General features: G+C 58.7%; 1 protein-coding gene across 1 annotated transcript in view; it reads left to right on the forward strand.

The window, feature by feature from the left end:
- The first annotated feature begins 1,885 nt into the window (after positions 1 to 1,885).
- Positions 1,886 to 21,591, forward strand: part of OTUD7A (OTU deubiquitinase 7A) — a 384,350-nt gene continuing 364,644 nt past the window's right edge. The window contains exon 1 of the mRNA XM_058294822.2: positions 1,886 to 1,984. The gene's annotated coding sequence lies outside the window, so the exon portion shown is untranslated. The remainder of the gene's footprint in view (positions 1,985 to 21,591) is intronic.

Here is a 21,591-nt window from a genome sequence, read left to right on the forward strand (position 1 = left end):
AATTGTTTATGCCAAAAATGTTCTTAATCCCACTCCCGTGAGTGTGAACCCACTGTAAAGGGGACATTTTGAAGACGTTATTTTTACTTAAGGTGTAGCCAACTGAATCGGATTGGGTCTGAATCCTATTATTAGAGGCCTTATAAGGAGAAAGCCATGGAAGCTGGAAGTCAACGAAAACAGGAGGAGAGAGGCGAGGATGTTGCCATGTGATAGGAAAGCCAAAGAACCCAAGGATTGCCAGCCCACCAGAATGCTACCATCCCAAGAGGAAGCCAGCTTTCCAGCCGCCAAACTCGTGACGAGTTCCCATTGTTTAAACCGTGTGGTATTTGTCATAGCACCCTGGAAACTAGGACACCAGTCTAAACATGAGAAAAAGAGGAGACAAATCCCAACTGAGGGGTATTCTTTACAATACCTGGCCCACTCCTAATAACGCCAAGGTCATAGAAAGCAAAGAAAATCTGAGTAAATGCTACAGGAGTCCCGTAAGGAGACATGATTACTTAGTGTAATGTTATTCTGGATGGGATCTTGGAACAGAAAAGGACATTTAGGAAAAAGGGAGGAAATCTGAATAAAATGCAATTATAGTAAAAAATACATCAATACTGGTTTATTAATTGTAACAAATTTATTAATGTAAGATGTCAACAAGACGGGAATTTTGGTGTCGTGCAAGGGAACTCTCTATACTACCTCTGCGATAATTCTGGAACTGTAAATCTGTTTAAAAATAAAAAGGTTATTTAAAAACGTGAACAATTAAAAAAAAACAACTATGAGATACCACTCTATACCTCTTAGAGTGGCTTATATGTATGTAGGTATCTATCTACCTATATCCATTGTCAATATCAAGGAAAATTGTAAGAAAATGGAACTCTTCCACATTGTTAGTGGTAGAGCAAAATCAGATGTCTACTCTGAAAAACTGCTGAGATCTTATAAATCTAAACAAGTTTACCATATGACTCAGCAACTGCACCTCTAAATATCTACTCAACTAATGTGAAAACTTAGGTCTACACAAAAACCTGCAGGCAAATAGTTATAGCTGCTCTATTCATGATAACCAAAAGCTGGCAACCACCCAAATATCCCTGGATGGGTGAATGGATAAAGAAAATGGGGTACAAATGTTACTCTACAATAAAAATTAAAAAAATAAAAAAAAACTACCGATACAAGCGATAACACGGATGAATTTCTAAGGCACGATGATGAGTGAATAAAGCCAGATTCAAGATGTTATATATTTTATATCTTTTTTTCTCAAAGAGAAAAAAAAAATTATAGCAAATGGAGGACCCATCCCTGGTTGCCAGGAGTTAAGAGACTGGGGAGGCTACAAAGTGCCGGCACGAGGGAATTCTTTGGGTGATGGGTGATGGAGCTGTTCCTTAACCAGATTGTGCTGGTGGTTACACGAATCCAAACATGAGTTTAAAAAACATTTTTTAAGTCAGTTTTGCTTCAGATTAATTTAAAGAAGCAAAATAAGTTGCTCTACCTCCCCCCCCCCAGGTACAGCAGGGAGAAAGTCCTCAACTGGACGCAGTAAGGGCCGTCGAGGCAGGCGCGGAGGCGGGAGCGGTCGTCGGCGCTGCGGGGCGCGGGCCCGCCGCGGGCGAGGTCGGGGCGGGCAGGGGGCGGCGGGCAGGCACCCTCCCCGGGGGCGGCCGGCGCCGAGGGGCGAGCAGGGGAGGCGGTCCGAGGGCGGGGGCGCGCCGGCAGGTGCGGAGAGGCGCGCGCGGGCGGCGGGGGCGCGCGCGGGCGGCGGGGGCGCGCGCGCACGGCGGGGGCGGGGCGGCCGCGCCGGTGACGTCACGGGGGCGGGGCGGGGGCGGGGCGCGCGCGGGGGCGGGGCGCGGCGCGGGCGGGGGCGAGGAGCGCGCGGCGCCCAGCTGATCCGGCCGCGGCGCGGAGCGGGGAGCCGGCGGCGCGGCTGCGGGCTGCGGGCTGCGGGGCCGCGGGCCAGGTGAGGCGGCGCTGGCCGCGGTGCTGCCGGGCGCGGGCAGGGGCGCGGGGCGCGGGGCCGGGGCCTGCCGGGCTCCGCCGGGGGCAGGGGGGCGTCGGGGCCGGGCGGCCGCGGGGCCGGGGCGCGAGGGTCCCGGGGTCGCGGGCGCGTCTGCAATGCGGGCTGCGCCCCGGACCCCCCGGGCCGGCCGGGCCGGGCGCTGCGCTCCCGCCGGGCCGGGGCCGCCGTGGCCTCGGGCCCCGCATTGGAACGTGATGGCCCGGGCGGGGTCCGGCCCGGGGGTCCCGCGGCGCACGCAGCCGCCGAGCGCGCCCGGCCCTGGCGCTTGGCTGCGGGGGCCCCGGCCGGGCGCGCGGCTCGCTCGGCGCTCCGGGTCGGGCTGCACGGTGCGGTTAGTGCGAGCTGTGAACCCCGAGGCCTCCCCTGGTGTCTTCCCACCGGAGGGGGGGGCGGATTGCATCTGCTGAGCGTGAAGTGCTCCTTTAAATTGGGGAGATGTCAGTGATGTCATCAGTAAGAGAAACTTTCCTTCATTGGACACCAGCGCCCCGGAGCACCCTCCTCCCGGCACAGCTTCTGCGCTCATCCCTGCGAGAGTCTTGGAAATGAGATGGATGTGCCCCTGCTCCCCCAATCCATCCGCCTGAGGCAAGCGAGGACGGTTTTTATTTTCATTTATTGGCTTGTGGGTTAATAGACCTAAGAGTAGCCGAGGGGGAACTTGTGAGATGTCCTTGGACCCAGGAACCTCTCCATCCCCTGGACAGGGTCCAGGGACCAGCCGCGCATGACGCCCACCTGCCCACTGGCCTGCCTGCTTTCTAAGTGCGCCGAGCCCGGAGAGGAAGGATTTGAAAGGACACGGAATTGTTTGTGGATGGGATGATGTGCGGGAGGAGGGGGTAGATGGTGTGGCCGGATAGTCACAGGCCTTGGTTGCTTCAGGGAAACCTTCAGGTCTCCTTCCTCCCAGCTTGACCCTCCAGGGTGCGTGGCAGGGGGGCCTGCCCTGGGGAGGGACAGGCGGCCTGTTGGCTCGCGCCCTCCCTGCCTCTTTTCCTTGCCCTAGTACCCTGTCTCCAAGGCCTCTTCAACACCCGGAGACCCGCACAGCGCACCAAGTTCTGGGGGAGATGTCCCCCAAATGGGAGCAACACGTGCCGCCCCTGTGCGTGCAGGTGCGCCTTTAGCCTCCGTCGTCGTGGGCGGCAGGGCGCAGGCCACCTACGCCTGTCAGATGGAAAGGATATCAGTAAGGGACAAGCATATTGACATTTCTGTGTTGAATAATTAACGGCAGCTCCTAATTGGTTAAAACGAGCACGGGGTAAATCATTAGCGTGATCCTGTTGTGTCTGTAAGGCCACAGGCCGCGCAGACGTCGGAGTCAGGTTAGGAACATGAAACTTGAACCCGGGGCAGGTGGGGAGGGGCCGGGAAGAGGAGTGGTTGGTGCGCGCGGTGGCAATGGGTGTGTCTCGCCTTGGCCCAGGGTGCAGGTGTCCCCAGGGGACGGTCCTCCTCGCTGGGGTTGCTGGAGGCCGAGCTCTGTTCTCGCCTCGCTGGCTTGGGGGCACCTGTCTCTGAAGCTAGCCTGGCGTCCTTGCCCTCTCCGCGTGGACGGTGCCGCGTTTGTTCACGGTGGACAGCCTGCGCGAGCCGGGAAGCCGGGCGGCGGAACTGGCTGCAGGTGACTCCACCCCTGCTTCCTGTCCTGGCTTGGATTCTTCTGTAGCTAAAAGTGTCCTCAGCAGTAGGAAGATTGCTCTTTCAGGGTCTGAATTAGGAACCCTTTGGAAATGGAGTCTGGGGAACTCTGCTGGCCGTGGGTCCTTTCTCTTGTTGTGCATCTGGGGACCTGTGAAAACTCTCGCCGCGCTGTTTTCGCTTTACCTCTCTGTAGTCCTTGTGAAAATGCACGCGTGTTTCCCCTAAATCGTTAGGTATTCGGCACATTTCCTAAGACGTGTTTTAAAGACGGTCGAGGCTCTTCATCCCGTTTTATGTTGGGAGTGTCACGTCCCCTGTTTCTAAGAGGCTGGCATTGCCTTGGCAGTTCCTGGTGATCCCTTTGGATTTTAAGGTCATTTCTTCTCTCCGTAGGCCCCGGGAACAATGGCTGAGTCAGCTCCTTCGGGGCCAGCAGGGGGCGTGCTGGAGGGGCCCGGCCCCCTGGGAGAGGATGGCCGGGTTGGCGGGTGTGAGTGTGCGGTGAGCGTGCCCCGCGCCCTCCACACCTGCCCCATAGCCCGGGGGGATGGGGGGAAGCCCGAAGGAGGCGCGGGCGCACGTTGAGTGCCGGCAGGGTGTCATTGCCCGGCCCAGGGCCTCCCGGGACGGGCAGGGGACGCCCTCGTGGCCTTCGGTGGCTCCTCGACTTTGGGGAGCTACGGCTCCTCTGTGGCACGTGGCGCCTGGAGCCGGCGCGTTCTCCAGCTGCGGGAGGGCTGGTACTGGCCGCGGAGGAGACGGCTGCTGCCACGTGCCAGGGGCCCCCGGCGGCCACCCCGTGCTTGCTTCGGTCCTGGGCTCCTCGTGGACGTCGAGCTCTGGGCTTGCGGCCTGCAGCCCCCGAGGGTAGAACCTGCCCGTCTTGCCGGGAAGCCTGGCCTCCAGGTTTCTCTGGCGGAAAAGCAAATGTTTAGTCACTCCTTGTTTCCGCTCCCCTGAAAAAGGAAATCAGGAGAAAGGGTGCCACGCTGCTCTCCACGGAAATGTGCTTAACCTGACCAAGTGGCTGCTCCTTTATTGCCGGCTTGTCCCCTGGGTGGCATTACCTCAGGAACGCAGCGCAGGGGGCGCGCCCCACGCGCGCTTCATCGCCCGAGTCGAGGGAGAGCGTTTCCCGCTGCTGGGGCGGTGGTTACCCTATTCTTTTGTTTACTAAAGACGCAGGAGTCTTTTTCCTCCTCTGAGGTGCCTCGCGGAGCCCAAAGAGCCTTCCTAGATAACTATCCAAATGCGACGGGCGGATTGTGTTTCTTTGTGCTTTTTACTCCAGTGAAAATGCATGTCAGACTGAATTATTGATTTCAAAAGGGCAAATGGGAATAACGGGTCTTTCTACTCTGCGCCGAACCGGGCGCCTCGCCTAGCACACTTTACACGGCTATGGTAGGCAGTGCCCCTGGACGTGAAATCAGGCGGCCCGGGTTCGTTGTCAGCCCTCTGTCTCGAGGACAGCGGTAGAGTGTCCTGCTCCAAGAGGGTCTTGAAATTCACGGCGTTTAGGTGGAAATAAAATAGGCCGATCCCTCGGTGGAATCTCTTCTACTTTAAAGCCTCTCGACCTTGAAACTTGGGGGAATAATCTCATTTGCCGTCGGTTGACAGCCGCCTCCCCCGAGCAGTTCAGGTCTCCGACGGAGGGTGGGATGGGGCCGAGGAGATGCTGCCTTCCCTGGGCGGCGTCTCGATTCTTCTTGCTGAGACGGGAGGCGGCTGCGGCAGCTGCCCCGGGGTGGTGGCCGTGCCCGGCGGTCTGTGTCGTGTCTCTGGACAGGAGGCTGTGGGACGAGGCCTGCCTGGCGTCCCCGCACGGGCTCCCGCCGGCCTCTCCGCAGACCCGGCCAGGCCACTGGCGGGTTCCTCGCGGGAAAATGAGGGAGTTAGCCTGGGGTGTGTCTCAGGTCGTGGTTCCTCGCAATCCCCAGCCTTGCTGTGACAGGTTTCTGTCCGACACCTTGAATTCTGAGAAGTCAAATCCACGTGGAGGCGAGTGCAAGTTGTACAAATACCTCTTGGTTTAAGTCAAAAAACTCATTCTCTAGGCTTGAAGGAGTTTGAGTTTCTCCTTCCAAGGAAATACTTTACATCCGCGTTACCTGTACCAATTGTCCATGTACCTGTAATGCAAAGCTGAGGTCCAGATGATTGCGGAGTGAGGTACAGTGTCGACCTCTGTGAACTGGGACCTTTGAAATGCATTTCCTCTTCTGCTGTTTCCACTCGATTGTTTCATTACCTTTCGGTAGTTTCACACCACAGTAAGACCAAGCACCCACTCTCTGGGAGGTCAGATTGTTCTCAGTAACTGAGACAAGGATTGAAGGGCTCGGCCGCGAGGAAGTGGCTGCTGGCAGCAAGAGCAACATCCCTGGGGTCTTCCCGGTGAACTTGACCTTTGCCGCCCACCGGTACCCCCATCCCCACCTCCGCCAGGCCCCCTGCCCCGATCCGGAGGAGCTTGGCCAGGCCATCTCTGTAGCTTGGCTCTAGGACTTGCCCGTGACCCTGAGCCCTCCTGGTTCGCAAGCAAGCTCAGGGCCGGCATTGGCCCAGACATCTGGAGCACATCCTTGCTGCGCAAGAGAAGGCCGAGCACGTGGGCGTCCCTAGTCATGACGGCCCCTCCCGCTGCCCCCGCCCTCGGATCTGGCTCAGTGCCCTCTTCCTGGGGTCTGCAGACCAAGGTTCCAGTCCCCTCCCCACATTTCCTTTCATGATGTTTACGTCGTAGGCTTGAAGACAATGTGTACAATATAATAATATATAACTTTTCATGCCTGAGAAATTAAAACTTTCAACATTTGGGGTTATACATGGTTAACTTTTTCTTCTTAAGATCTGTAAATTCGGATATTTGCTTCGTGGTCTTGGGGATCACCTCATGCTGTCTCTTGCCATAGTCGCCAGTGACCAGTAAACGTGACTGGGCCATATTCCAGAAGTCCTGGGCGCAGTGATGGGCCGTCACCTTGGGGTGAGGGCCACCTGCCCCGGCCGTCTGGCAGGCTTGAGGAAGAGAGAAGTGTGAGCACAGGAGGAGATTCTTAAATTCTAAAGAATGGTGTGTCATTGCAGGAGGAGGAGTTGGACACAGACTTTATCTGCCCGACTTATCTCTCCTTGGCCAGTTGATGGAATTAGTTTGTACTTGCAACCTAAGGAATTGCCAAGATGAACTTGCTTTGACTGTTTTGTGGAGGAAGAAGTGGGAATGGCCAGATAGGAGCAAGGGACCTCTATGGCTTATCAGTTCTAGTAGTTTACCTAGAATTGTTAGCCAGTCTGTTTAAAAATGCCACCTGTGATGGTTAGGTTAATAGGGCAACTCATCCTGGTGATTGTGCCCAGTTGTCTGGTCAAGCAAGCACTGGGCTAGCTGTAACACAAGGACATTGATGGGCTTTAGTCACCAGGGACTTTACTGCATAGTTGGCTGATTACATCTTCATCAACCAGGGAGACTGCCATCAGCAATGAGTGACGCTTTAGCCAATCAGTTGACTGCCTTGAAAGGGAAAGTGATTTCAGCATTCAGAGAGAATTTTCCAGCTCGTCTTTGGACAACCAGTGTCTCCCAGGAACTCATCAAGGACCTTCGTTGGACTTTCATCGGAGCCTCTGGTTGAACCTGCCTGCACAACCTGGACTTGTGCATCCCCAGGTCACATGAGAGACTCTTATAGAATCTCTTACTATTGACAGAAGTCTCCTGCGGATTCTGTTTCTCTAGAGACCCTGATTAACACACCACCGGAAGCCCCTCTAACGGGAGTGGACTGTGAACTCCCCCAGGGCTGAGCTGTGCTGCTTCCTGTGGGGAACCGCCCGGGTGGAAGCGAGCTGCCTTGTGGGACCCCCGCAGTGCTCGGGGCAAACCTTTGGGATTGAGACCAAGGCAAGGGCCCTCACAGCACAACAAGGAAGGAAGGAAGTGACCCCTTGCCACATCTTGTGGCTGCTCTGCGGCTCTTCGTTGACCTGGCACCATGGGTGTGCAGTTACTGGAACGGCAAATTGAAAGGCTGAATTGGGCCCTTGGGCATGTGTGCCTGCATGAAGGACGGGCTGTGATTCGTGTCCACGTGCCTTGATTGTGACTCTTTTAAAGGCTGTGTAGTCAGAGCGACTCGGTACAGAATGACGTCGAAGGTCTGCTCGGCTGTGAGTGGCCACCTCTGTGATCAGGTGTAGTGTTTGCCATCTGCCTGGGCCCCCCCACCTCAGTAGACCACCTGCCTTGGACTCAGACAACAGGGTTTCCTGAAGTTTCTTTTGCCAAAGTTGTCTTATTCAGTAAAGAAACTGGCAGGCGGTGTGTTTGGAAGTGCAAGATCACCAAGCAAGCTCAAGCTGTGGAGATAAGTAGAGTTGCTAACTGGTCCACGATGAGGATGGGCCGTTCTGTTGCTTAGCACTTAGGATTTATTCAAAGACTGGTGTGCTTGTGCGTTTGAAAACATGGGTCATCATTGGCCTTGAGGGAAAGCAAAGCAAAACCTCCGCAAGATACTGATTCACACCCACGAGAATGACAATGATTTTTTAAAAAATCTGAAAATAACAGTTGTTGGGGAGAATCCAGAGAAACCAGAACTCTGGTGGTTGTTGGTGGGAATGGAGAATGGTGCGGCCACTGTGGAAAGCAATATGGCAGGTCTTCAAAAAATTAGATATAGACCTGCCCCAAGAGAGTGACAGCAGGTCTCCCACTGACCCTTGGACACCAGTGTTCTTAGCAGCATTACAGCGGATGGGAGGGCTGACCACCTACACGTCCACCCACAGATGAATGCAGAAACAAGTTCAATACATACGCGCCTTGAACTGTCATCCAGCCGTGCACAGAAATGCAGTTCTGAGACAGGCTGCAGTGAGAGAACCGCAAAAACAGTGATGTAAGCGAGGCGCTTGGGGCAGCTGTTGCCCGACGTCACTTGTGAGAGACGCCCAGGAAGAGCCACTTGCAGAGAAAGAAGGTCGAGTGGCAGGTACAGGGGAGGAAGCAGAGGAGGGGAGCGTTTGGGGGGACAAAAAGTAATCGTGGGACATCGATTATGATGAAGTAGACAATTAGGATAAAACAAAAGAGCAATAAAATCAACTGTGGGCCAGCCTGTTTTAAATCAGACTGAGTCCACACTGCGGGGTGGCAGGAGGGCCAGGCCCCGAGCCTTGGGTGTGAAGGATGGCGCTCGGGAGGCTCGACCTCGGCTGCCGGTTGGGGGTCCACGCTCACTTGTGGGGGCTCGGCCTCTCTTCCTGGATGGGGGTCCACGCTCACCTTTGGGGTGTCGGCCTCTGCTGCTGGGTGGGGGTCTGCTCTTGCCTGTGGGGCCTCGGCCTCTGTTCCTGGATGGGGGTCTACGCTCCCCTGCAGGATCTCGGCCTCTGCTGCTGGGTGGGGGTCCGCGCTCCCCTGGGGGGGCTTGGTGCAGCTGCCAGAGCGCTCCCAGCCAGCGGCCCCCGCCAGCCCTTAATTTCACCCAGAAGCTGGAGAAATGCAGCTTCTGACTTCTGGTACCCCATTCAACCCCCCAATTCCATGAAAAGCTGGTTCCCTGGTTCTCCCAGGGTGCTGCCGATGGGGGCAGCGGTGGCGCGTGGGCCCACGTGGGCTCTGAAGGGGACAGGACAGAACCTGTGCCCCTGAAAACGCTTTAATCCGTTCCCAGGCGCATCTGCCGTGAGGTCGCGTGCGCGCCTCCTGCGCTCCTCGGGGCGGACCTTGCTCACGAGGCTCTAGTGCCTCTCCCAGGCCCCTGGCCCAGAAGGGGCCCTCAGGAGGCTTTCGTTAAAGGGGTGGGTAGTCCTGCGGGAGTGAGAATTAGAAATCTAGTTATCCTTCCTGGAATGGTTCACCTGCAGGAGTTCAATAGCATAGTAGCTGAGAATAGTTATATAAAACTTAGAACATCTCAAACTTTAGCTCCAGTGCAGTCACTGGCAAAATCGTGTTTGCTTGGGCTTGAACGGAAGAAAAGTCCGCTGGTCAGCTGGCTCTCCACGTAGCTGCCCGGGCCTTGGCCGCCACACGCCACGTCGGGCGAGAGTTCTGGTTTCCTATTTCCTATGGCCTATGCCACAAATAATGTATGCAGTCTTCTGGAATCTTAACTACCTGTTTGATAAGGCAAATCATTTTCCTTGAGGTATTTATAAACAAAGATAAATTAGCTGTACTGCCTTGAAAGTATCGATGTTCGATAGAAAATGAGCGTCACTTTCGTGGGTCATATTTGAAGCAAGGGAAGAAGGAAATTCTGCATACAATAGACAGGTGTGTTTTGGTTAACTCCTTTGGTCGGAAGAAGGAATAGCCAGCTCTGCGGCTTGGAGCCCTGCGGAAGGGACGGCTGCCGGGCCCAGCTCTCCACCTGCACACGTGGCGGCGGGGTGGGCTCCTGCCTCTCTAAGGAAAGGGGCTTCTCAGTCCCTGTGAACACGCAGGGGCTTTAAAAGCCCACCCCAGAGGTTCCGACATCATCCTCGGGGTCTCTTAGGATTTCTAAACAACTGCAATGGATTCTAGTGATGCTACAACGCAGCCGTGGGTGAGGGCCACTGGCCTCGCGGCAGCCCTTACCCCAAAAGGCAGGGAGAAAGGGCCAGGAGTAGCCGATGGGGTGGGCGACAGTCCCTCTTCCTCTCTGACCAACTACCCATGCAAGTGGGAAAGAGAAAGTTGGTCTCCAGGAAACAGGACACAGAAAGGCACCTGTGGAACACCCGATCTGCCCGGGGTGGTCATCCTGGATGACCTAGGTCCTGCAGGCATGCGGTGAGGACGTGTGAATGGTGGTCAGGTGCACCCCGGGCAGAGGGACCGACCCCCAGGGTTATGGGCCTGCGCGCAGCCTGTCATCGTTGCTTACAGCCTCGCAGCGCCTCGCCACCCTAACCGGGTGCATCTTCCTGACACCCTGGTCCCTGGAGGAGCGTCCCCCTCAGCTGGGCATCCTGGGGTCCACGGCTGTGCACGGTCCTCACACCCACTGCCCACATGCACAGGGACTGGACGGGTCGCTGGGGTGAGCTCAGGGGGCCGCAGCCCCCGTGTCCTGTCACCTGCGGGGCGTCAGCATGTCTACTCAGGGCACACCTAGGAGAGAATCCCGCCTTCCCCTTCAGGCCTGCTGCCCTTCAAGTTTCCCGCCTGCCCGTCTCGCCGCCGCTCTCGCCATCGGGCGGCTGGCCTGAGGCCGTCCCTCCCGCCCTCTCATGCCCGCCAGCCCCTCTCAGGGCGCCCGGCCTTGCTCTGCCGCTGCGCAGAAGTATTCGCCCCCACTTGTTTTTATTTCCTCCCGGGTGCCCCTGGCTGTTGTGGAGCGGGAACGGGCTTGTCCCGTAAGCGGCTGACTGTCCACGTCGGTGTTCTCATGGGGATGGGAGCCAGTGCCCACGAGGACCGGGCCAGGGCACGCAGCGCAGGCTGGGCTCGCGAAAAGCCTTTCCCAGGCGCAGCGGGCGCTGGCCTGCCCCGGGCACCTGCACATCGCCACCGTGGAGGGCGTGGCCCATGGATGGGGAGGTCGGCTGTGAGGGGGGTGCCCGGCACCCCCGCTCGCGGTGTCCCTCTCGATGCCACCCTCTGCCTCGCGAGGGAGAGGGGCGCGGGGCCCAGGGAAGGCCTGTAGGCGTCCCCGCCCCAGCACGGGGGGACCACCTGCCCGGGCTCCCAGAGCTGCCGAGCCGCCAGGGACAGACCCCTGAGCATAGGGTCGCTTGGCAGGCGGGCAGGGGTGGCCGCTGGCCACGCGTCCCTGGTGGCGGCGCGGAGCCTGGGAACGCAGCGGTGGGATGGCGCACGCCTACGCCTCGCCTTAGCTGGGGCCCGCTGCCCTGCTGAGTGCTGGTGGTGGGGTGGGGGTGGGACACGGCCTTTGGGAGCTGTCGGTGTGGGGGCGGGCCACGCATGCGGGTGCCACGTGAGCAGGAGCAGGTGGGAGGAGCTGAGGGGATGGGGCACGGAACCGGGCCGCCCGGGGTGGAGGCTCCCTGCCCGGGAGCTGATGGCCCTGGCCTGGAGGTGAGGCCGTGCCCCAGCCTGGTTGGCAGAAACCCTGCAAGTACGAGAGACTGGGTTGGTCGATGCTTTGCAGCAGCAAGGTGGGCGGCTCCACAGAAGTCCCTTGGAGACGCAGGATTTGGTGGGGAGGTGTTGGGTGCCCGAGGAGGAGACTGTGTAGGCCCGTGGGCTGAGAGGGGCAGGGGATAGCACAGCCAGGCCGGTCACTCTTAGGGCTGCTGAGGCCGGAGGCCGTCACCCTGCTCCTGGGCCTGCTCTGGCCTGCCCCCCATGGGTTGCTGGGCAGTGCCTCTGCCCCTGCCGTCAGGCCTGGGGCTGTCCGCCCCCGCACGGCCCGGCCGGGGTCTGGAGGTGAGCGTCTCCCTGACCGCGGGGGCTCTGCCGGGGCCCCGCACTGGCTCTCTCGGTCCACTCCGGGCCTGCCCTGCTCTCGAGAGCTCCTGCGTGCCTGCGGATGAGCCCAGGTGCCCAGGCCAGGCGGGGAGGTGCCTGGGCTCGCGGGCAGCGGCCAATCGGCGTGGGCTGCTTTGTAGCCAGGAGCCCGGGCTCCAGCTCCGGTTGTGCAGCCACCTGCCGTGCGTCCTTAGCGCGTCCGTTCATCACCAGGCCTCGGTTTCCCAAGTGGCGCCGCGCTTTGCTGCCAGCCCCCTTCCCTCCGCACAGCGCAGACCACGCAGCGGCTCTGTGGCCGGCGGGCAGGGCTGGGCCCCTGTGGGCCGGGGTGGGACCGGCCTCGCTGCCCTAGCGGCCGTGGCCCTCGGTGGGCGGTGGCGCTGCTCTGAGCTCCTGCGGGGCAGGACGGCTCCGTCCCGGGGCCGCGTGAGGAGGCGAGGGTGGCTGTAGCTGCCGCAGGAGAGCAGGTGGCTCCCCGCCCCCGGGCCGGGTGGGCCAGGAGCCGCGGGCAGCCGTCCCTTAGCACTTGTGGTGCCCAGGACTGAAAGGAGCTTTGAGCAGGAGGAGACCACGCACCATTTGGGCAGACGTCAGAGCTGACTTGAGCTCTTTACTTTTTAGGGGACGCAAGCTCCTGGCTCGATGTGTGTCACTGGCGTTCCTGTTTAAGTTGACTCTTGACGAGTGTAATTAGCACTGGGCGGGGGCCGGGGTCAGAGTGAGCGGCCCTTTATTCTGGGGCTTTGCGTACAGCCGTCTGTTGGGCAGGAACTTCGTAAAACGTGCCCCTTTCGGAGCACTGAAGCCCACAGAGTGGCGAGTCACGCAGAGCTTCCCAGATGCCGCCTCCAGCGTCGCGGTTCTCGCCCCGCACACACAAAAGCAGGAGGGCGGCTTCACTCCGTACAAGTGGAGCCTTGCTATTTTTTGCCCTTTTCTTATTTCTCTGAATGGAAATGCTAATATTTGCACAGGTTAAAAGAAGTCAAACCAAGCAAAAGTACGTAGCACGATCTGAGCCAGTTTCTTATCCCATGTGCCCATCGACCACTCTTAATTGCTCCTTGTACATTTTTCTAGAAACAGTCTGCGTGGCTGAGTGCCTCATTCATTGTTCTCCGTCGTCCTCTTCTTCCACGTGTAAGCATAGCGGGGCTGGTTACGTTTTACTCTGTCGTATATGCTGACTTCCGTGAAGAGTAGCAGATTTAATTTTATTCAAAGGATTTGCTGAATCCAAACGTCTTATTTCCTAGACCCTAAAAGTTCCCGAAACATCCCATTCTGGGTTTGGGGGCCCCCTGTCCTGCCTTAGCCGTCCCTCCCAGCCCTGCGCATTTACTGCCCGGCCACGTGGTTAGTTAACCCGGGAAGGGGGAGCGGTCGCGTCCACGCTGACCCGGTGAAGTGGGAGGAACACAAAGCACGTGCGGCCGTGGATGGCTCCCCGCCTGGGGAGGCACCCGGCCTGCCGCCCGCGCGGCCGCCCGCGCTCCCTCACCGCCGCCCGCGTCTCCGTCTCGTTACTTCTGTCGTGATTTCCGACACCATCGAGGCTCGTAGCGTCTGCGGCTCCTGGGCCACCGCGGTCCCCACGATCCTTGGCCTTTGTACTGTAGTTGACGGGTCCTGGGATAGCCCAGCACCGGTGCTTCCCGCCATCGTTCTAGAGAAAACTCCTCTGAGAGCTTCCTCTTTGTTCGTCGTTCACCTGTATTCGCTGTGCAGGTGGTTTTGATCCTTCCCCGTGTTTTCCCCGTGCCCCCGTTCTCTTCCCAAATGGTTCGTGACACCCACTTAAAAATTCTTACCAGCTTGAAAATCTCTCTGGCCTGGGTAGAAAGCCCTTAAGTCATGCTATTTCCTTTAAAACTATAAAAATGTTTCTACTTTCTTCAAGTGCTGAATGTTTTTGTGGAGAAGTTTGAAGTCCACCTGCTTTCTACCTTTATATTCATATGAATCCTCCAGTTCAGTAATTTCACCAGCTGCTGATATTTCTGTATCATTAAAAAAAATACTAAATATATACCCTTTCAATTGATAGTCAAATCACATTATTTCACAGGTTTTCTCTATCATATTATTGAAATATTTCTGTTAACAATTCAAGAATGCTAACTATATAGATATTGTTTCTTACGTGTCTTTGTATCTGTCCTCTCATTGGGAAACTCAGTATTTCATGTTCTTTTCCATACCCTTCACTTGTCTGCTTGTTGGGTTTAGTTGCTGATAATGTGGCTTCCATTCCTTCCCCCTTTGTTTTCATTTTTAGTCCACGTCTTTCCTGAGCTCTGCTTCTCTTTCTATTGGTGTACAGTCCCTGCTTTAATTGTTTTATAAGGAGAGGGTGGTTAGCACGTCCTCCTCTGTGCAGCCTCGCTAAGTTACGTGGCACAGTGCCTTCGTGCACGTGACATGTGGAGAGAATCCGGGATTAGGCAGCGGGGCCCAGTGTCATCTTGCAGGTGACCAGGGGGCAGGAGCCCGGGGTCGGAGGGGGGGCGTGGACAGAGGCGGGGTCGGAGTCGCAGATGGCTCTGGAGGTGGGAGAGGGGCCACGAGCAGGGAAAGGAGCGCAGCCTTCCGACAGCGGCCCCTGAGACCCCTGTGGACCGCTGACCTGCACTGCGAGATAATGGATTTGCATTGTGTGAGCCACCGAGCATGCGGCAATTTGTTACAGCAGCAGCAGGAAACTGATACATCACGTGTGTGGGCACATTTCGCTCTAAAGCAAACACACACCTGTTCCCGCCTTGCCTGCAGTGAGCCTCTTCTCCTGTGCTTGCATTTTGCTCCCTCTCCTCCCATGTCCCCACCCTGGGCCCCTGCTGGCTAGCCAGTTTTGAATAGGTCGTTTCTTCGTTAAGAAACAGTGTGGGGTAAAGCTCGGGCATGCTCGGTTCAGGTCTGGTGTCCAGTGGACCCGGGAGGAGTGGGGTGGCCCTGTCCTGCCGCCTCCTCTCCCCCGCTGCCAGGCCACGTCCGGTGGCTGAGGCCGGTCAGAGGTGCTCGTTGTGACCCTGGTGCCGGCGGGCTCGGCCCCTGCCCTGCAGCCAGGACAGGGCGCAGCGCCAGGAGGCGGCCCCAGAGGCTTCGTGCCTGCCGTGGTTTGCGGCATGTGGCTGTGTCCGTCTCGTCGGCCCTCTAATGGTGGACGCTGGGCCCTTCTGGCTCTCTCCTCCCCTTCCTTTTCGCTCCTCAGGGGCTTGCAGTGCCAGCCTGGGGGAGTGACCCCGCCCCCGGGAGGGGGGAGGCTGGTGGGGGACGAGCCCGTGGGCGCGGAGGGGCTTGGCTGGCGCTCTCTGCGGACTCCGTGTTCTTTGAGGTGGAGAAACAGGTCGCCGTTTCTCAGGGGGGCCTGAGGTTTGTAAAGTCGGGGCTCCTTTTCTGAGAATAAATTTTGCTTTACTCCAGAATGCATTTTCACCAAAGCCCTTGTGTGAGGTTAGACAAGCGACCGTGTTGGAGAGTTGGCGTCCGCACTGGCCACCCGGGCTGTCCCAGGCCCAGCCGCCTGCAGCAGAGGTGAGTGGGCGCTCCTGGGCGTGTGCAGCCTGATTCGCACCTGCCGGTTCCTGTGCCTTGGAGATCCGCAGGCCTTTTGCACGTCAGTCGGTACGACCTTGAACGAACACTTAATGCTTTACTCACTAATGGACGTTCAGTTAATGCCGTAATTCCTCAACGATAAGAGCAGCTCCAACTGACATTATCTGGGTGAAATCTCACAACCCCTTTCCCAGGCAGCTCCTGCGCTCCAGCCCCAGTTCGCTGGTGAGCAAACCAAGGTGACAGAATTTGCTAATGGACTGTTTCATTCAGTGCAAGCTGTCTTCATAAACATCTTACCTAACCCTTTACACGGAGTTGATGTGCGGTTACGTCGTCCGATCGGGCCGACACTCGCCAACTTCTCTTACTTTCTCACAAGCTCTTGGTCCACGCAGACCCACTGGCCGAAACTGGATTTTTGGAATGGTTTACTTGCACTAATCCGAGACGTGTTGGTTCCAGATGCTCAGTGTAAAATAGTTATGTATTAACGGCCCTCCCTTTTGCAGAGTTTTTCAGTCTCTGGAAAGTGATTTAAAACTAGGAAATTCTAAATCCCGAGGAACAAGAGTTCCTGGAGGATTTCACCAGGCTACGGTGGGCTCCCCTGTGGGCGGGTCCTTCGGCCTGTGAACCTGGGGTTCCACCAGCCAAGGGGCACAGAAGGGGGGTCCCTTCCCTCACTGTCTTACCCCCGTGGGGGATGACGTGTGCGTTGAAAAGTCGGGACTCCAAGCCCGTGTCTCAGAGCGGAGCCCACCTGCCTCCCCTGTCGGCAGTGTGCTCAGGTGCAGCCCGTCACGGGGCTGAGCCCGGAGGGCGGAGCCCAGCCTCCCTGTGGACAGGTAGGAGTCACGTCCCCAGGGCTAGCCTGAACTCATCAGCGCTAGCGCTGCGCCGAGGCAGGCGCACAGGAAGGGCAAAATATGCTCGTGTTTGGGGGCCGCTCGTCCAACCGGAACGTGCAAGGTCTTAGAAATCGTAGACTCTGGCAGCGTCTTTGGATACTTGAGAAGAGAGGAGGCTGTCCATTATGGGCATCTTTGGGCCTCCTGGAGTGGAAGAGGCATGCCTGGCCTCGATTCTGGGGTCTCACTAGCTATGAGTTCCTCAAACGTTGCCTCCTGCCTTTTCCCTGAGTCCTCCGTCTATCGTTCCTTCTCCATTCCTCCCGTTTTGTAGCGATTCCCTCATGTACTCCGTGCCTCTTGCTCTCTGTAGCACATTCTAGATTATTTCCTCAGCTCTGCCTTCCACTTCACTCATCTGCCCTTTATCTAATCCATCTCAAATCCACTGTAAAACCCCCCACTGGGTTTTCAGCTGCTGTGATTGTGATACTCATTTCCATAGGTTCTCTTCATTTTAGTTTTCACATCCCCCTGGTGTTTTAAAAAGTGTCATATAGTTTATTTAGGTCTTGGTCACTTAAAAATTTTTTTAACTCACTTAAATCACTCTTTGTCACCTCTGAGTAATCATTTATTGCCTGAATTTCAGGCTGCTGTGGTGAGAGGGCTGCTGCGTGGCCGTGCTGCTGCTGGGTCTGCTCGCCTGTTCTTGGGAATTGCCGCTCTTGTGTCTTGTCATTTCATAGTAGCCCTGTCTTAAGCTTGGGCTCTGGAAGGGGGGCCTCTGACCAATGAGCTTACATTTTTTTGTTGGGCACCCACCCAGGGGCACTGCCAGCCCGGGACCACTCTTCCCCCTCCTGATGGCTCCCTCGTCTGTCTGCCTGCTGTGTCTGCCCACTATGTCTGCTCACTCTCTGCTTGCTGTATCCACTTGTTTTCTTTAGGAAGCACTGAGAACTAAACCTGGGAGGCAGATGCCCAACCTCTTGAGCCACATCCACTCCCTGCTCTTTGCCTCAGCTCATCTTCTATAGGAGGCAGTGAGATCCGAACCCAGGACCTCCCCTGTGGGAGGCAGGTGCCCACCTGCTTAAGCCACATCTGCTCCCCGGGACCACTCGTGTGCACTCCTTGGGCTGGTGCTTTTCGGATACTCCAAGTGGCCCCTGAACAGAAGGCCCATGAGCCTGCACTTTCACAGCTCTTTGTGAAAGTGGCATGCGTGGCTCAGGATTGCGGTGTTTGTAGGGTCGACGCAGGGCCAGCCGCAAGCCTGGGAACCTGCGGGGCGGGGGCAGGGACCAGCCCGCTGGGTGTCAGGGTCTGGAGTGTGGCCGGGCGTGGCCTCCTGGTGGCCACGCAGGGGAGGGGTCTCCAGGCCGGCCCTCAGCCCGCCACCAGCCTTGTCACCGGTGAGCTCGCTGCGGCGCGCTGGGCCGTCTGCCAGGAGCCTCTCCTGCAGGACATCTGTCGCCCCTGCCCGGCTGCTGGCCTCCCTGCAGGAGAGGAGAGGGGCACGGGGATGTTGCGCTGCCCTGACGCTCCAGTTCCCGCTGCTCGGGTGTGTGCCTGGCCTTCCTGCTTGGGTGGAACCAGGGCCCAGAATGGATGCAGGCGGAGGCCGGCGCAGTGCCCGGTGGTTTCACCCTCCTCCCGTGACACAGAGATGTAGGGCCTTCACATGTGCAGAGCGCATGCCAGGTGTGTGTTGTTTAAAGCAGTGGGCGGCCTGAGGACCCGGCTGTAGGGCCTTGGACGGGACATGCGCAGTGCCATGGGTGGGCGGATGCCGGCGCTGTTTCAGAAGGGCCGGCATCTCAGAGGCACTTCCCTCTTTTTAATGGACATGTGCAAAAAGCAGGGAGGGGAGAAGCGGATTTGGCTCAATGGTTAGGGTGTCTGCCTACCACATGGGAGGTCCGCGGTTCAAACCCCGGGGCCTCCTGACCCATGTGATGAGCTGGCCCACACACAGTGCTGATGGGAGCAAGGAGTGCCGTGACACACAGGGGTGTCCCCTGCGTCGGGGAGCCCCATGCGCAAGGAGTGCGCCCCGTAAGGAGAGCCGCCCCTCGCAAGAAAAGCGCAGCCTGCCCAGGGTGGCACAGCACACACAGAGAGCTGACGCAGCAATATGACACAACAAAAAAGAGACACAGATTTCTGGTGCCGCTGACAAGAATCCAAGCAGACAGAGAAGAACACACAGCAAGTGGACATAGACAGCAGACAACGGGGGAGGGGCGGGCGCGGGGAAGGGGAGAGAAATAAATAAAACATAAATCTTTAAAAAAATTAATTTAAAAAAATCAACTCTTTAAAAAAAAGCAGGGAGGGGATTCACTGACAAGGAGCGGGTTTACTCCTGGAACCCACCGCGAGGGCGCCTCCCAGCGGCCGGCCTGCGGAGGGACGGAGCCCCTGACCTGCCGCGGGGACCCCTGTGTGGACTCTGGGGACGCTGTTCGTGGGCGAGACAGGGTCCTGGGCCGGGTGTTCGTCCCCGGGCCCCGGGGGGGGGGGGGCAGCCCGCCGTCCCCTGCCATGCGGGCTGGGGCTCGCTGGGCCTGGCCCCTCAGGTCTCCCCCCGTGCTGGTTCGTCTTCTACCCTGGGGGGCGCTGGGGCGTGTCGTTTGGTATTTAACATAGTTTGCGAGGCAAAACCAACTCGTACATGAAGCCTCGACGTTTGTGGGGAAACTTCAGTGGTCCTGGAATCAGGGTTTGGGGACAGGCCAGGCTGTCCCTGCAGTATCAGGACTCATTCGGGTGGCAGATGGCCGGTGGGGCGGCTGGCCCGGGGCGTGCTCGTGGGACCACCCGGGTGCCCTCTCCCGCCGGGGACCCGGGCCGCCTGAAGCCACGCAGCCTGCGGGAGGTGGTCCCTGGCCACGCCGGTGTGTCTCAGGCGGGGGGGCACTGCTGCTGCGGCGGAGCTGGCCTCCGCCCGGCCTCGCTGTGGGAGGGCACCCTTTCCAGGAGGGGCTTTGGAAGGTGGTGCGCGTGGAGGTGGGGCCGGGGTGAGTCACGTGGGGGTCGGAATCCCTCTGCCGGAGCGGCGGGCAGGGGCAGCGGGCAGCCAGGCGCCTGGGCCGCCCCAGGCCGTGGCCCCCGCGTCTTGGCCCTGGGCTTGCTGGCTGCAGAGGCACGAGCCGGAGCGTTCCGGGGGCTTTAGCCGGCCAGCAGGGGCTAAGGGTCCTAGCGGCCTGGCAAACTGAGATGCAGGGGACCCTGACCCCTGGGGCATCCGAGGCCACCCAAACCTGCTTTGTTGCAGAGTTTGAGCCCCCGTGGAGCTCTGTCCTCGCCTCCATCCCTTTACCCGACACAGGCCAGCCCTGTGAGGGATTCTAGCTCGCATTAGAGTTAGAGACAGAGCAGGGGAGTAAAGCGGCGAACGGGCCCCGGGGAAGGAGCGCGCCGCCTGCCAGCTTCGCTCCTCGCCACCGCGATCAGCAGGGGCCGTGCCACCCGCCCGTGATGCTCTTGCGGATATTTGCAGGAAACGCGGCCCTTGGCCAGCTAGCCTGCCTGAGCCTGGGCGGCCGCGGCGGGAACGGCAAATGAGACCGTGCCTGCCTTTTGTCGTCGTGCGTGCTTCAGGGAAGGGCTTTGTGACGGCGCTTGTTTGAAGGAGACCCCGTGGATGGAGGCCCGAGGGTCGTTTCTAGTTCTGAAAAGCACGTCGGAAGACTTCTCGTTGCAGCGGAGCCCACAGCTTCCACGAGGTGAACGGCGGAAGGCCGGGCGCGCCCACGGCCCTTGTGGGCACGGCCCTCCCCTGCAGGCCGCCACGTCCCCCCGCGCTGCCTGGGGTTGGGGTCTTGGCTGTCACCTCACGTGCCGGAGTGTAGACCAGCAGCCCTGTGGGTGCGTGTCCGCGGGGTGCCCCACCCGCAGCCCGGGGCCTTGGGGTCTCCGGGGTTCTGTGGCCACGTTCGCCCACCTTCGGGGCTCTAGGAGCAGGGGCGCAGGCCACCTTCCGGGCTGCTGGACCAGCGGGGTTTGGGCCTTGCTCCTGGTCTCCGACGTCATGGGAGACGCTCCGAGGGGGGCGGCAGGGCCGCTCCGGGCCCTTCCTGGCACACACGGGGCCAGGTTTTGTCACTGTTTTGGGAGCCCCCAGGTGAGTCATAGTACACCTGGAGAGTCAGGAACCCTTCAAAATCCAGAGTGTGCGTGTGACAGAGTGAAACAGAATGCCGGGTCCCCGGCCCGCCGGCGACCCCTGCCCTGTCATTCCCGCCTGCCTGGTTGGTGCTGGAGGCCTGGGTGCTGCCTGCCCGGCGGGGGCTCGGCCGCTGGCCAGTGGACGCTGACTTCCTGCCTGCTCGAGGGGCCAGGACGCGAGTCCTGCGGGTGTCCGCCGAGCTGCAGGTGCATAAAAGCGTGCCCCGTGAGGCAAGAGTGCACACGCGGTGCTCACCTGGAGGCTGCTCCCAGGGCAGGGCAGTGCTGGAGACCCCCAGCCCCCGGGACCCGGGACCCGCTTCGCGCCCTTGGTGGCTCGTCTGCCCTGAGCTTTCTGTAAGCAGAACGCGGCGTGCACGCCTTTCTGCCTGCTTTGCACGGTCACGGGAAGCTGAGTGTCGCGGTGTGCCGTGGTGGCTCGCCCCTCTCAGTGCTCCAGAAAGAGTGTGTGAGCCCCAAATTCGGGCTCCGGCCGAGTCCAGGCTGGTCTGTGTGAGCAGTGTCCTCCAGCCATTCCAGGAGGTGCCTTTTTTTGAGCCCTTAGATGCGGCTCTGCTGGACATTTCCCCAGGAGCGGAATTGCTGGGTCCCGGGACTGGAGATGCTCAGCTCAGCAGGCCCTTTGGCTTTCTGACGTGGCGCTCCTGCCAGCAGGTGGAAGCTGGAACGATGGTTTTCCTGGTAGAGTCAATAAAGTGATGATGGCGGTTGAGAGCGCTTGGGTTGATACTGGGTCAAGCAGGAATCCACATGCTCTTCTGTAAGCAATTATTCTCAGAACCCTGAAGGAATGGTCTTGGTCCTTGGAGAGGCCAGGTCTGCATTTAAATGGGAAATTTCTATTCTGGTACCTT

This window comes from Dasypus novemcinctus, chromosome 3 (genome assembly GCF_030445035.2).
Source record: "Dasypus novemcinctus isolate mDasNov1 chromosome 3, mDasNov1.1.hap2, whole genome shotgun sequence".
Lineage (NCBI taxonomy): Eukaryota > Metazoa > Chordata > Mammalia > Cingulata > Dasypodidae > Dasypus > Dasypus novemcinctus.